Below are 16,721 nucleotides of genomic sequence, written 5' to 3'. Positions count from 1 at the left end.
ATCATGTCACGATCGAAGAGGTTAGTGGACAATCAAAGTTATCCGCTGTTGCTCATAAACCGAAGGAAAGAGGAGGAGGAAATACGGGCTAAAAGCAGAGGTATGTATACGCATTCAGCTCATTCATTTTTAGCGTAAGAGCATCATGACTTTTCTTATATAAGCTGCTACAACATTGCGAGAGTATGGGGTATCGGACTGTCTGATTGTGGCAGTCCGCTCCCTGTATGATCAGTGCCAGAGCTTGGTCCGCATTGCCGGTAGTAAGTCGGACACGTTTCCAGTGAGGGTTGGACTCCAACAAGGCTGCCCTTTGTCACCGATTCTGTTCATAACTTTTATGGACAGAATTTCTAGGCGCAGTCAAGGCGTTGAGGGGATCTGGTTTGGTGGCTGCAGGATTAGGTCTCTGCTTTTTGCAGATGATGTGGTCCTGATGGCTTCATCTGGCCAGGATCTTCAGCTCTCACTGGATCGGTTCGCAGTTCGAGTGTGAAGCGACTGGGATGAGAATCAGCACCTCCAAGTCCGAGTCCATGGTTCTCGCCCGGAAAAGGGTGGAGTGCCATCTCCGGGTTGGGGAGGAGATCTTGCCCCAAGTGGAGGAGTTCAAGTACCTCGGAGTCTTGTTCACGAGTGAGGGAAGAGTGGATCGTGAGATCGACAGGCGGATCGGTGCGGCATCTTCAGTAATGCGGACGCTGTATCGATCCGTTGTGGTGAAGAAGGAGCTCAGCCGGAAGGCAAAGCTCTCATTTTACTGGTCGATCTACGTTCCCATCCTCACCTATGGTCATGAGCTTTGGGTTATGACCGAAAGGACAAGATCACGGGTACAAGCGGCCAAAATGAGTTTCCTTCGCCGGGTGGCGGGGCTCTCCCTTAGAGATAGGGTGAGAAGCTCTGCCATCCGGGAGGAGCTCAAAGTAAAGCCGCTGCTCCTCCACATCGAGAGGAGCCAGGTGGTTTGGGCATCTGGTCAGGATGCCACCCGAAAGCCTCCCTAGGGAGGTGTTTAGGGCACGTCCGACCGGTAGGAGGCCGCGGGGAAGACCCAGGACACGTTGGGAAGACTATGTCTCCTGGCTGGCCTGGGAACGCCTCGGGGTCCCACAGGAAGAGCTGGACGAAGTGGCTAGGGAGAGAGAAGTCTGGGCTTCCCTGCTTAGGCTGCTGACCCCGCGACCCGACCTCGAATAAGCGAAAGAAAATGGGTGATGGATGGATGACATTGCAGATGAGGACATACTTTTGACTGGCAAAGCACAGAGTGGATGAGTTAAACTGCTGACAAGAATGGACTTTTCCACCATATTCTAATTTTGTGAGTTTCACCTGTATGACTGAGAGAAAATCTGGTTGCAGTAAAATATGCAACTTTTCTCCGACCACAATTTAACTTTCACCTACCAAAAATGCAAACTTGACCACAAACTTGGTCACTGTTCGGTGACTTCCATTGCGACGTGAACTCGGAGCCAGTCAGAATCTGTCTCTCGTCATGCTCATCTAAATGAGAAAGCATTCATTTCAATGTAACAAAAAAAAAATAACGCATGATGATAGGAGGAGTTAATACCGTATTTTCTGGACCATAGGGCGCACCGGATTATAAGGCGCACTGCCGATGAATGGTCTATTTTTGATATATTTTCATAAATAAGGCGCACCGGATTAAAGGGCGCATTAAAGGAGTTTTTTTTTTCTTTTTCTAAATTTAAAACTTTTCTTTGTGGTCTACATAACATGTAATGGTGTTTTTTGGTCAAAAGGTTGCATAGATGATGTTTTACAGATCATCTTCAAGACGCTTTCTCACAGTCTCTTCTGGCTGCGCCGTTTTGTGGGGGGTCTTATTTACGTGGCTCACCTTCGACAGCGTCTTCTCCCCGTCATCTTTGTTGTCGCGGTGTAGCATGCAAGGACGGGAGTGGAAGAAGTGTCAAAAGATGGAGCTAACTGTTTTAATGACATTCAGACTTTACTTAAATCAATAACGGAGCAGCATCTCCTCATTCGGAAACAACAACACCGGAAATGTGTCCCGTAAAAAAACGTCCAAACGGAACTCTCTAATAACTAAAGTTCCTTGGATGAATAATTTAAAGTCACTACACCGGTATGTTTTAGCGCTTTCAAGGCGAGTTTACCGACCGATATAAGTAAGAACTTTACACTACTTTATATTAGAAATGTCAACAGCGGAGGATGAATGTCCCAAAACAAGAAGATAGAGAAAAAGAAGAAGCTTATCGACTACGGTGTCGGCACGGACTATAGAGGCAGGTACCAGAAGGTAAGAAAAGTTTATTTTGCAGAATATTGCGAAATAAAACGCCAAATAATATATATATATATATATATATTACCTTATACACACACCAGAATACTGCGGTGCGGCTTCATAGCTTACCAAAGTCGTACTAAAACATTTTGATTGATTTTTGAGCGCCGTGTGTAATGTTCTATATGTTCAATGGAACATATGAAATGTTAGTGTTGTTTACTTGAGTCATATTGCCATCACAGTCTACACGTTTACTTGAGTCATATTGCCATCACAGTCTACACGTATCTTTTATGTTTGACTGCCATCTACTGGTCACACTTATCATTACACCATGTACAAAATAAAATTGCTTCGAGATTGGTAAACAAAACGAGAATTAACCCGTACAATAAGTGTATCGGGTTATAAGGCGCACTGTCGAGTTTTGAGAGAGAAAAAAGGATTTTAAGTGTGCCTTATAGTCCAGATAATACGGTACCTGTTGTATTCAGATGACACGCAAGCGTTACTGCTGCTGGAATGAGATCGGTGTGGTAAAAAAAACACAACTTTTATTTACAATTGTTGTATGTTGTGTGTTCAAATGTTTCAGCATATTGCTCGCATGTCCTCTTGGTGAACTAGCAGTCTTATAATTATTTCAAGCAGCGTGGATGCAATCTTTTTTTGTAAAATGTAGTCAACTTTAAAGCGTTTGCACCATTTTGAGATCTGACGTCACAACGCACATGGCCCGGTGCGTAATGACGTCAACACCACCCGGAAGAATCGTTAAGAGAACCGTTTTGATAAATGTCAAGCAATTCCAAGGAAGTGATACACTGGGAACTGGATCTGAACAAGAACTGGTTTTCGATTCCTTATCCCTACGCGTACGTATGTTTTAGATCCGTGTACTGTGTTTCAAGTTGTCTGTCAAATCAGAAAGTGAGTGAGCACATCCAGATTCGCGAGTGTGTAATACAGAGGTGCACATTACGTCAATCGCGAGCTACCGGTCGATCGCCAGCCAGGCATTGAAAATAGACCTAAAAATTTGCGATCATCAATCTTCACTACGACGTCACTTTCGTCATTTGATTGACATTCAAGGCAAAAAAGGATCTTGTGAGATGACGCTGGCTGCTGCGTGTTCAGTGTGAAGGGAAAAAAAGGCCAGCAAGAAGGCGAGAAATACGTTTTACTTCAACAGACGCTCACGCCGTACCTGTCGTCAAAAGCCTAGAGACTGACCAAACAGTTCCTGTCTTCACAATAAAATTGCTGCCCCATCCTGCCTGCGCTAACAAAATAAGAGTCTCAGAAAGCTAGCGCACACAAGCTAGGCAACTAAAATGTATATCTTGTAAAGTGTATAAGTATGGAAGCTGGACAAATAAGATGCCAAAAACCAACTACCGTATTTTTCGGACTATAAGTCGCAGTTTTTTTCATAGTTTGGTCGGGCTCCAGTGCGACTTATATATGTTTTTTTCCTTCTTTATTATGCATTTTCGGCAGGTGCGACTTATACTCCGGTGCGACTTATACTCCGAAAAATACCGTACTTTCATGTGTTAGACAGAAAGGAGGACTTCGAAAATGTGGACGTTATCAGGACTACTGTGAATCCTGTCTGATTGCAATCAATGCAAGTCATCAGAATAAGGTAATACTTATATTATTGTCTTCATGAAAAGATGGAATCTATATGTTAAACGTCACGAGGGAGGTGCTGGACATTGGGTCCGAATGGACCATGTTCCGCGCCTCTATTGTCGAGGCGGCTGATTGGAGCTGTGGCCGCAAGGTAGTTGGTGCTTGTCGTGGCGGTAATCCTAGAACCCGTTGGTGGACACCGGCGGTGAGGGATGCCGTCAAGCTGAAGAAGGAGTCCTATCGGGTTCTTTTGGCTCATAGGACTCCTGAGGCAGCGGACAAGTACCGACAGGCCAAGCGGTGTGCGGCTTCAACGGTCGCAGAGGCAAAAACTCGGACATGGGAGGAGTTCGGTGAGGCCATGGAAAACGACTTCCGGACGGCTTCGAAGCAATTCTGGACCACCATCCGCCGCCTCAGGAAGGGGAAGCAGTGCACTATCAACACCGTGTATGGCGAGGATGGTGTTCTGCTGACCTCGACTGCGGATTGACCTCCTCAATCCCACCAACACGTCTTCCTATAAGGAAGCAGTGCCTGGGGAGTCTGTGGTGGGTTCTCCTATTTCTGGGGCTGAGGTTGCTGAGGTAGTTAAAAAGCTCCTCGGTGGCAAGGCCCCGGGGGTAGATGAGATCCGCCCGGAGTTCCTTAAGGCTCTGGATGCTGTGGGGCTGTCTTGGTTGACAAGACTCTGCAGCATCGCGTGGACATCGGGGGCGGTGCCACTGGATTGGCAGACCGGGGTGGTGGTTCCTCTCTTTAAGAAGGGGAACCGGAGGGTGTGTTCTAACTATCGTGGGATCACACTCCTCAGCCTTCCCGGTAAGGTCTATTCAGGTGTACTGGAGAGGAGGCTACGCCGGATAGTCGAACCTCGGATTCAGGAGGAACAGTGTGGTTTTCGTCCTGGTCGTGGAACTGTGGACCAGCTCTATACTCTCCGCAGGGTCCTTGAGGGTGCATGGGAGTTTGCCCAACCAGTCTACATGTGTTTTGTAGACTTGGAGAAAGTATTCGATCGTGTCCCTCGGGAAGTCCTGTGAGGAGTGCTCAGAGAGTACGGGGTATCGGACTGTCTGATTGTGGCAGTCCTCTCCCTGTATGATCAGTGCCAGAGCCTGGTCCGCATTGCCGGTAGTAAGTCGGACACGTTTCCAGTGAGGGTTGGACTCCGCCAAGGCTGCCCTTTGTCACCGATTCTGTTCATAACTTTTATGGACATAATTTCTAGGCGCAGTCAAGGCGTTGAGGGGATCTAGTTTGGTGGCTGCAGGATTAGGTCTCTGCTTTTTGCAGATGATGTGGTCCTGATGGCTTCATCTGGCCAGGATCTTCAGCTCTCACTGGATCGGTTCGCAGCTGAGTGTGAAGCGACTGGGATGAGAATCAGCACCTCCAAGTCCGAGTCTATGGTTCTCTCCCGGAAAAGGGTGGAATGCCATCTCCGGGTTGGGGAGGAGATCTTGCCCCAAGTGGAGGAGTTCAAGTACCTCGGAGTCTTGTTCACGAGTGAGGGAAGAGTGGATCGTGAGATCGACAGGCGGATTGGTGCGGCGTCTTCAGTAATGCGGACGCTGTATCGATCCGTTGTGGTGAAGAAGGAGCTGTTTCGGAAGGCAAAGCTCTCAATTTACCGGTCGATCTACGTTCCCATCCTCACCTATGGTCATGAGCTTTGGGTTATGACCGAAAGGACACGATCACGGGTACAAGCGGCCGAAATGAGTTTCCTCCGCCGGGTGGCGGGGCTCTCCCTTAGAGATAGGGTGAGAAGCTCTGCCATCCGGGAGGAGCTCAAAGTAAAGCCGCTGCTCCTCCACATCGAGAGGAGCCAGATGAGGTGGTTCGGGCATCTGGTTAGGATGCCACCCGAACGCCTCGCTAGGGAGGTGTTTAGGGCACGTCCGACCGGTAGGAGGCCGCGGGGAAGACCCAGGACACGTTGGGAAGACTATGTCTCTCGGCTGGCCTGGGAACGCCTCGGGGTCCCACAGGAAGAGCTGGACGAAGTGGCTGGGGAGAGGGAAGTCTGGGCTTCCCTGCTTAGGCTGCTGCCCCCGCGACCCGACCTCGGATAAGCGGAAGAAGATGGATGGATGGATATATGTTAAACGTGCTTTTATTCTAATAAAACACCTTTAACATGTTTAAAAACGTTAAAATAAATACATATAAATGTATTTAAACAGTGCTCAGTACCGGAGTAGAGCGGAATATTGCTTAGGTCAGGAAAAAAACACAGAGGCTATTTCATCCAGGATGATATCTATCCATCTAGAAGTTAAAGTACCACTGATAGTCACACATTAGGTGTGGTGAAATATATATATATATATATATATATATATATATATATATATATATATATATATATATATATATATATATAAGTTAAAGTACCACTAATAGTCACACACAAGGTGTGGTGAAGTATATATAAAAAAATAAATATATATCTATATATATATATATATATACAGTATATATAAAAAAGTTAAAGTATCACTGATAGTCACACACACACACTCGGTGTGGTGAAATAAATACACACACACACACACACACACACACACACACACACACACACACACACACACACACACACACACACACACACACACACACACACACACACACACACACACGAAGATGATGTAGATCACCTTGACTTGGTCATTTGAAAAGTAGGTCGCCTACTGAAAAAGTGTGGGCTCCCCTGGTGGACTCCAACATGTGTATTAAGAAGTGATTGGTTTAAATTGCGTAGCGTCTTCTGTGGTTGGTCAAATGTAGACCCCGATAGGGATAAGCGGTAGAAAAATGGATGGATGGATGGAGATGCCGCGTCAACTCATGCAGCCATCTTGTAGCAGCAGTACATTTTTCGGTTAAAATTAAGCATCTATTTGACGAGTGGTCTTCATTCACTCGAGGGGGCCCGGTGTCTATCAGAGTTGAGGTGTTTATCATTGTGCTTGTCAGTGTAGAACTGCACTGCGTCATTTTTTAAACCTCTTTCCAACATTACTTCAATGCAGCCGCAAATGACAATGTCAATAATGAACATAATACCATTTTTAATATAGTTATTTCAGGTGGGCCTAATAAAAATGTTCCAGACGTGTCATCAAAAGGGAAAATATGCAGGCATTGCTATTGCTTATATGGAAGTGGTCCCTATATGTAGATTATGTGAAGCGAATCAGCTTCAAAAGCAAAAAGGCATGACGGAAATTGTGAGTGTGCATGTATGTGTGTGTGTGTGTTTGTGTAAGAAAAAATTCATCCCTGCAAGAATAAAAATGCAAATTAGAAAGTTGACATTCTATGTGGCGTCACATTCTGCCTCAGTAACCTACGGGAATCTATCACAGTGTCACTGAGGCCGCTTCAACGTTGTTGTGTTTGGGATTCACTCTTTAGACTCCATCAGAATGCATGCTCATGTTCATTCTAGAACATCTTGGACATGTACGCTGAATTCACACCATAATAAACAACCACTGCGAGATATGAAAGTTGCAGAGCACTTGCTATCAGTCATTGAACCAAAATGTTAAGCTTAGCCAAGCAATTTATCAACCAAAGCAAGCGCTGCGGCTGCGAAAAAATGCAGAATTGTACTTTTTTTATGTTGAGCTGCTTTCTTTGAATCAAAATAAATTGATCTTAGTGATGGATGGTTGTGTGTTGACAATTATGAAAAGCTGATTGTGTCAGAAAAGAGCATTGGCCGCTCCGGGCAGGACACCGGGCGTGGAAATCAAAAGGGTTGACAGCTTTTAAAGCAGTAATATAAAGCCTTTAAAGAGTACAATTAAGTAGGACTGTACTAGCCAGGACCACTCTTCTTTTTTTGTACAGAAATGTGGTTTCCTGTGTGGTTGTGTTGTCCAGTAAAAAAATATACACAAGGGTTTTTCATGTGAAAAAACATAAGAAAATTGATAAAGGCTTTTCAGTACCGTATTTTTCAGACTATAAGTCGCACCGGCCGAAAATGCATAATAAAGAAGGAAAAAAACATATATAAGGCGCACTGGAGTATAAGTCGCATTTTTTGTGGAAATGTATTTGATAAAATCTAACACCAAGAATAGACATTTGAAAGGCAATTTCAAATAAATAAAGAATAGTGAACAACAGGCTGAATAAGTGTACGTTATATGACGCATAATTAACCAACTGAGAACGTGCCTGGTATGTTAACGTAACATATTATGGTAAGAGTCATTCAAATAACTATAACATATAGAACAGTGGTTCTTAACCTGGGTTCGATCGAACCCTAGGGGTTCGGTGAGTCGGGCTCAGGGGTTCGGCGGAGGTCAAAACACACCCGACTCATTGTGTCAATAAAAACTTCTCCCTATCGGCGTATTACGGCTATGGCAACAGCAGAAGTCAGACTGATTTGCAGGTGTGTAAATTGTTGTGAGTTTATGCACTGTGTTGGTTTTGTTCTTTGAACAAGGTGATGTTCATGCACGGTTCATTTTGTGCACCAGTAAGAAAACATGGTAACACTTTAGTATAGGTAACATATTCACCATTAATTAGTTGCTTATAACATGCAAATTAGTAACATATTGGCTCTTAACTAGTCATTATTAAGTACTTATTAATGCTTTATTCGACATGGCCTTATTATAACCTTAACCCTCTAACCCTGGCCCTAACCCTAACCCTAACCAAATAACTCTAAATTAAGTCTTTGTTACTTAGAATATGTTCCCCATACTAAAGTGTTACCAAAAACATATAACTTTGTCTTGAATTTGAAAAAAAACATTTTATTTTTCACTAAAGAAGGGTTGGGTGATTGGGCATATGAAACTGGTGGGGTTCGGTACCTCCAACAAGGTTAAGAACCACTGATATAGAACATGTTATACGTTTACCAAACAATCTGTCACTCCCAATCGCTAAATCCCATGAAATCTTATACGTCTAGTCTCTTACGTGAACGAGCTATATAATATTATTTGATATTTTACGGTAATGTGTTAATAATTTCACACATAAGTCGCTCCTAAGTATAAGTCGCACTATGAAACTATGAAAAAAACTGCGACTTATAGTCCAAAAAATACGGTATATACTTGAGTTGCTTAAAAGTAAACACATCGCACCTGTAGGTGGAGTCACAGCATTCTATTAACTTTCAAAAATCTAATTAGTAAGCCATGACATCATGATGGACTAAAATGTGCTTCAGTAAATATTCAACCAAAGAAAGGTTTTCATTACTTCTACCGCTCGTCCATCGAGAGCCTGCTGACCTACTGTATTACGGTATGGTACGGCAGCTGCACTGCAGCAGACAGGGAGAGGCTGCAAAGAGTGGTCAAGACGGCTCAGAAGATCATCGGCCGCCCTCTCCCCTCTCTGACGGACATCTACACCTCCCGCTGCCTCAACAGAGCCAGTGCCATCATCAAGGACAGCACCCACCCTGGCTCTGACCTGTTCCACCTGCTGCCCTCTGGGAAGCGCTACAGGTGCATTAAAACCAAAACAAACAGGCTAAAGAACAGCTTCTTCCCCAGGGCCATAACCATCCTGAACGGACTGCCCCATTGTCCCTCATAACTGCCTTCTCTTCGGTGCAATAACCCATTCCACCAATCACCCTGTTTTTTTTTTGTTTTTTTTCATGTATATATTCATTTCACACCATATTCATTGCACTTCTACATTTTTTATATTTTTATATATTTGCACATTGTTTTTCTAGCATGCACACATCGCACTGTATGGAATGGCCTCAATCTCGTTACCTTGCGTAATGACAATAAAGCTGATTCTGATTCTGATTCTTCTGATTATATGTTTGGGACGCGCCAATATATATTAGTGTGGTATTAGCACTAATAGGATAGGATAAAATAGGAGACTAGGTATAAAACTAATGAGGACAAAAAATATGGGCTACTGGGGAATAGAATATCTAAATTCAGCTGCAGGAGCTGGTGGTCAGTAATAATTACACAAAAACAGAAAATGAAGTTATGAGGTGGCGACTTGTCCAGGGTGTACCCCGCCTTCCGCCCGATTGTAGCTGAGATAGGCTCCAGCGCCCCCCGCGACCCCGAAGGGAATAAGCGGTAGAAAATGGATGGATGGAGAAAATGAAGTTTGGTGCAGGTACCATGTCAGGGTTTCCCGCAGCGCTTTGTTGTAAAGGTGGCCGCCTTAACAACAAAGAGCCACCGCCTAAACTAAAGTTTATTTTATTTTATTTTTTATTATTTTAATTTTTTTTGTCCTGTCCAGCTTCTCAGGCAAATCATATAGTTGATGTAGATGTCCATATCGGCTGTTCAGATTTACTTTACAAAAGAGAAGTATCCTATACTTCTCTTGTTGCCTTATTTGTATTTGACTTTATTAAATGTATTTATATTATCATTTGGTGCTAAACGAAAGTCTTAACAAGCTGCTACGCTTCGTACTGCCTCTGCCTCTGTCAGTATGTCTCTGCAGCACCCAGCATTGTCCCACCCACAGAACCATCTGATTGGTTACGCGCAGAGCGGCAACAGCCAATCAGCAGTGCGTATTCAGAGCGCATGTAACAGCCAATCAGCAGTGAGTATTCAGAGCGCATGGAGTCAGTGCTCAAAGCAGAGGCAGGCAGAGAGGAGAGACGGTGCGGGTTAGCAGAAAGGTGTTTAGCATCAGTATGAGCCCGTTGATGTTCTAGAAACATAAGCGGCAGCTCAGCTCGCTCGCAGTTCTTTAGGTGAAGGCTAATTATCTTTTAGCGTAACGTTAGCTCATTTTGCGGTGTGTGTGTGCGTGCATGCGTGCGTGCGTGTGTGTTACGGATAGCAAAGCCCTGTCTGTCTGAGGGAAAGACAAGCATTATTGACCTACAGTTAACAACTAAGTTATTTCACTTTACCTTTTTCTGTGTTGAAGCAGCAAAAAAGGACATTATGTTACATAAAGAGTTTCTGTCTCTGATAGTTGATATAATAATGTAACTGCATCATAAAGCCTACAAGAACTCCATAGTGTTCAGGGATGAATAGTCTCTCCTATTGCTATTGTACTATTTTTTCAGCTATAGTTAAAAGTTAAAGTACCAATGATTGTCACACACATTCTCTGCATTTGACCCGTTACCTTTGATCACCCCCCGAGAAGTGAGGGGAGCAGTGAGCAGCAGTGGTGGCCACGCCCCGGAATCTTTTTTGGTGATTTAACCTCCAATTCCAGCCCTTGATGCTACATAAAGCAGCCTAGTTTTGAATTGCAGGGTCCCTGCTCTCACATGTTGATAAAAATAGAACATTTACATAATAAAAATCAACTCCAAGCTTCCCAAATGCTGTAATAAATTAAGCATGATGAGTTGAGCATATGTCAGCATGTGGCCCCACTTTTAACTCTTTTTTCAAATGCTTATTGCAAACGCTTATTTATAGTAAGTCATTAATTTGACTTAGTAAATATTGACTTACTAAGACAAAATAATGACTAAGTCAAAATAATGACATACTTAGTATCTCAGGTAACAAGGAATTTTTGTGTTTTGTTTTTACTTTACGGAAAACATATTGAGATATATATCATATATTGCCATTCAATATACGGAGCAGAAAACACAACCAAAAATTGTAGGCTTCTTCACGCAACGAAGCCGGCCTATTTCACCACAGTCTGTAGTCTATTGCTGGGTTTGAATCCCGGTTGGGTTGAATGAATGAAATAAGTTTATGAATGAAATAAGTTTATTGGTATGTAATTTACAAAACCGGCTGGAGGCTTCAAGGTGACATGTATTGTGAATGTGTCACGTCTCCCATGTAATGTTAAAATAATTATTTAATGAACTTTTTTTTATCCAATTACAATTAACCTATTTTCTTTTAATTGTACCCAGGAGAGGTCATACTGGGTTCAAACCCAGCTCTAGTTGACAGTATTTAGTTCCACCTCATCATACTTTACTGAGCCAGGAGTCCTCGATTACATTCGTGTATGGACCAAAATCTGTTCTTCACAAGACTGGCGTTAGCCGAGTAGTTAAGACTGTTGAATTAGAACGAAAGGTACCCCACTCCGGTTGGTAGTACTTTGTTCCACCTCATCATACTTTTGTGAGCCAGGGGTCGTAGATAATATTTGTGTATGGAAATAAATCTACTTCACACAAGACCAAGGTTAGCTCAGTGGTTAAGACTGCTCAATCAATCAATCAATCAATCAATGTTTATTTATATAGCCCTAAATCACAAGTGTCTCAAAGGGCTGCACAAGCCACAACGACATCCTCGGTACAAAGCCCACATAAGGGCAAGGAAAAACTCACCCCAGTGGGACGTCGATGTGAATGACTATGAGAAACCTTGGAGAGGACCGCATATGTGGGTAACCCACCCCCCTCCCCCCTAGGGGAGACCGAAAGCAATGGATGTCGAGTGGGTCTGACATAATATTGTGAGAGTCCAGTCCATAGTGGATCCAACATAATAGTAAGAGTCCAGTCCATAGTGGGGCCAGCAGGACACCATCCCGAGCGGAGATGGGTCAGCAGCGCAGAGATGTTCCCAGCCGATGCACAGGCGAGCGGTCCACCCCGGGTCCCGACTCTGGACAGCCAGCACTTCATCCATGGCCACCGGACCTGTGCCCCCGCCCCCTCCACAAGGAAAAGGGGAGCAGAGGAGAAAAGAAAAGAAACGGCAGATCAACTGGTCTAACAGGGGGGCTATTTAAAGGCTAGAGTATACAAATGAGTTTTAAGATGGGACTTAAATGCTTCTACTGAGGTAGCATCTCTAATTGTTACCGGGATAGAAAACGCTCTATAGGCCGCAGACTTTTTTTGGGCTCTGGGAATCACTAATAAGCCGGAGTTCTTTGAACGCAGATTTCTTGCCGGGACATATGGTACAATGCAATCGACAAGATAGAACGGAGCTAGACCGTGTAGTATTTTATACGTAAGTAGTAAAACCTTAAAGTCACATCTTAAGTGCACAGGAAGCCAGTGCAGGTGAGCCAGTATAGGCGTAATATGATCAAACTTTCTTGTTCTTGTCAAAAGTCTAGCAGCCGCATTTTGTACCAATTGTAGTCTTTTAATGCTAGACATAGGGAGACCCAAAAATAATACGTTACAGTAGTCGAGACGAGACGTAACAAACGCATGAATAATGATCTCAGCGTCGCTAGTGGATAAAATAGAACGAATTTTAGCAATATTACGGAGATGAAAGAAGGCCGTTTTAGTAACACTCTTAATGTGTGACTCAAAGGAGAGAGTTGGGTCGAGAATAATACCCAGATTCTTTACTGATTCGCCTTGTGTAATGACTGCTGACTCTGAATGAAAGGTACTGAGTTCGAGCCCCACTCGAGTTGACAGCATTTTGTTCCACATCATCATACTTTACTGAACTAGGAGTCCTCAATTACATTAGTGTATGGAACAAAATATTGTCTTCACAATCCCCAGGATAGACCAGGGGTTAACACTGCTGACTTGGAATCATACGTACAGGGTTCAAACCCCACTCTGGTTTATGGTATTTTGTTCTACCTCATCATATTTTACTGAGCTAGGAGTCCTCGATTACATTTGTGTATGAAAAAAAATATGCTCTCCACGAGACCCAGGACAGCCCAGTGGTTAAGACTGTTGACTCATGTTGAAGGGTGCTGGGTTCGAAACCTGGTTGGGTTGACATGCAATTTACAAAACCATCTGGAGGCTTCAAGGTGACATATATTGTGACTGTGTCACATCTTCCATGCAATGTAAAAATATTTATTAATAAACTTTTTTTTATCACAAAAACAACTATCAACACTAAACTGAAAGTGATTTGTGGAAAGTAGAGACAAGCAGTGGATGCAGGTGGAAGAAGTGGTTACAGTAGAGTTGTTATGCTGTACTTCCAACTATGCCAGCAGCTCTGGGGCGGTTCTCACTTCCATATAAGCAATAGCAATGCCTGCATATTTTCCCTTTTGATGACACGTCTGGAACATTTTTATTAGGCCCACCTAAAATATCTATATTAAAAATGGTAATATGTTCATTATTGACATTGTCATTTGTGGCTGCATTGAAGTAATGTTGGAAAGAGGTTTTAAAAAACAACGCAGTCCGGTTCTACACTGACAAGCACAATGATAAACACCTCAACTCTGATAGACACCGGGCCCCCTCGAGTGAATAAAGACCACTCGTCAAATAGATGCTTAATTTTAACCGAAAAATGTACTGCTGCCACGGGATGGCTGAATGAGTTGACGCGGCATCTACATCCATCCATCCATGTTCTACCGCTTGTCATACTTGCCAACCTTGAGACCTCCGAATTCGGGAGATGGGGGTGGGGTTGAGGTGCAGGCAGCATACCCCTTCCCCTTCGAGCTGTGTCCTGGATGAAATGAAATTATTTTTTCCAATTATTTTAGAACTTGCAAGCGTATTTCTTTTTCTTACTCGTCGTCACCATGTCTCTTCTTTGTTCTTCTGCTTCGTCTCCTTCTTGTTGTGTGTGCAGTTGTGCACTGAGCTCCAAAAGATGTAGATGTTATTGTAGTGTCCCGGAAGAGTTCGTGCTGCAAGGGGTTCTGGGTATTTGTTCTGTTGTGTTTTTGTTGTGTTACGGTGCGGATGTTCTCCCGAAATGTGTTTGTCATTCTTGTTTGGTGTGGGTTCACAGTGTGGCGCATATTAGTAACAGTGGTAAAGTTGTTTATACTGCCACCCTCAGTGTGATCTGTATGGCTGTTGATCAAGTATATTTCAGGTGAGAAAGGACACTAAAAACAGTGCCTTCAAGGCACGCCCCTAATATTGTTATCCGGGTGGAAATCAGGAGAATTTTGGGAGATTGGTTGCCCCGGGAAATTTTCGGGAGGGGCGCTGAAATTCGGGAGTCTCCCGGAAAAATCGTATATAACACATATTGTATCACACATCATGTATCACACATCATATATCACACATCATGTATCACACATGTATCACACGTCATATATCACACATCATATATCACACATCATGTATCACAGATCATGTATCACACATCATACATCACACATCATACATCACACACCATACATCACACATCATACATCACACATCACACATCATACATCACACATCATGCATCATACATCAAGTATCACACATACATCACACATCATACATCATATATCACACATCATATATTACACATCATACATCACACATAATACATCACACATCATACATCACACGTCATGTATCACACATCATACATCACACATCATACATCACACATCACACATCATACATCACACATCATACATCACACATTATGTATCATACATCATGTATCACACATACATCACACATCACACATCATACATCACACATCATACATCACACATCATACATCACACATCACACATCATACATCACACATCATGTATCACACATCAAAGAACTATGAACTTGTTGCAGGTATGACCACATGGTGGCGATAGTTTCTAAGAACTATGAACTTGTTGCAGGTATGACCACATGGTGGCGATAGTTTCTAAGAACTATGAACTTGTTGCAGGTATGACCACATGGTGGCGATAGTTTCAAAGAACTATAAACTTGTTGCAGGTATGACCACGTGGTGGCAATAGAGCGCAGCTGCCAAGCTGCGGACGGGAACTACTACAACATGAGAGGAATAAACATCAAACATCTTGTGGACCCAATTGATGACTTGTTTATTGCTGCAGACAAGCTGGCAGGAATGACAAGTACAGGTATGTAACACCTGAGAGACATGGCACACAACAACAACTCAACAAGAGGTGTGTAACACCTGAGAGACATGGCACACACCAACAACTCAACAAATTGCCACTACATGCTTTTTTTCTTTACTCTCATATTTAATGACAACATTCTTCTGCGATCGCAATAAAAAACATATTTAATGTATAATACTATGTTCTGTTCAAATAATACCATGTTTTGGGGTCCCCTTTATGTAGAAAGTGTCAAAAAGTATACAAAATATATTTTGGTACCAGTCCTAAAATATCGGTATCCCAATTGGTTTGATAAGTAACTGAGGTTCAACATTTTGTTCCACCTCAATCATAGTTTTCTGCAACAGGTGTCACGGTTACATTAGTGAATGACCCAGACTACACTTACAACAAGACTGAGAATAGCTTAATAGTTAAGACTGATGCCTCTCAGTCAGTAAAAGTGGGTTAAAATCAATATTTTTGTATAACTTTTTTTTTTTTTTTCACCTATCATAGTTTAATGATTGCATTTGTATATGAGCGAAAATCATGTCTTGATGGGACCGAGGGTAGCTCAATGGTCAACAATGTGGGCTCCCAATACAGCGGTACTGGGTTTGAATCCCAATTGGTTTGACATGTAACTTAGGTTCAAAATTTTGTTCCACCTCAAGCGTAGTTAACTGCGACAGGTGTCACGATTACATTAGTGAATGAGCCAGACTACACTTACAACGAGACTGAGGGTAGCTTAATGTTTAAGACTATTGCCTCTCAGTCAGTAAAACTGGTTTCAAATCCATAACTTGGAATAGCTATTTCATTGTTTCACTTATCATAGTTAAATGATTGCATTTGTATATTAAAAAATCTTGTCGCAACAAAACCCAGGATAGCTCAATGGTTAAGACTGCTGCCTCTCACGCAGTACTACTAGGTTAAAATCCATAACTTGGAAGATCTAGTTTTTTATTTCACCTTTAGCATAGTTTAATGATTGCATTTGTATATGAGTGAAAATCACATCTTG

Source organism: Nerophis lumbriciformis, linkage group LG17 (assembly GCF_033978685.3).
Source record: "Nerophis lumbriciformis linkage group LG17, RoL_Nlum_v2.1, whole genome shotgun sequence".
In the NCBI taxonomy this organism is placed as follows: Eukaryota; Metazoa; Chordata; class Actinopteri; order Syngnathiformes; family Syngnathidae; genus Nerophis; species Nerophis lumbriciformis.
The sequence above is the reverse complement of the archived record's forward strand: the minus strand, read 5'-3'. Positions refer to the sequence as shown.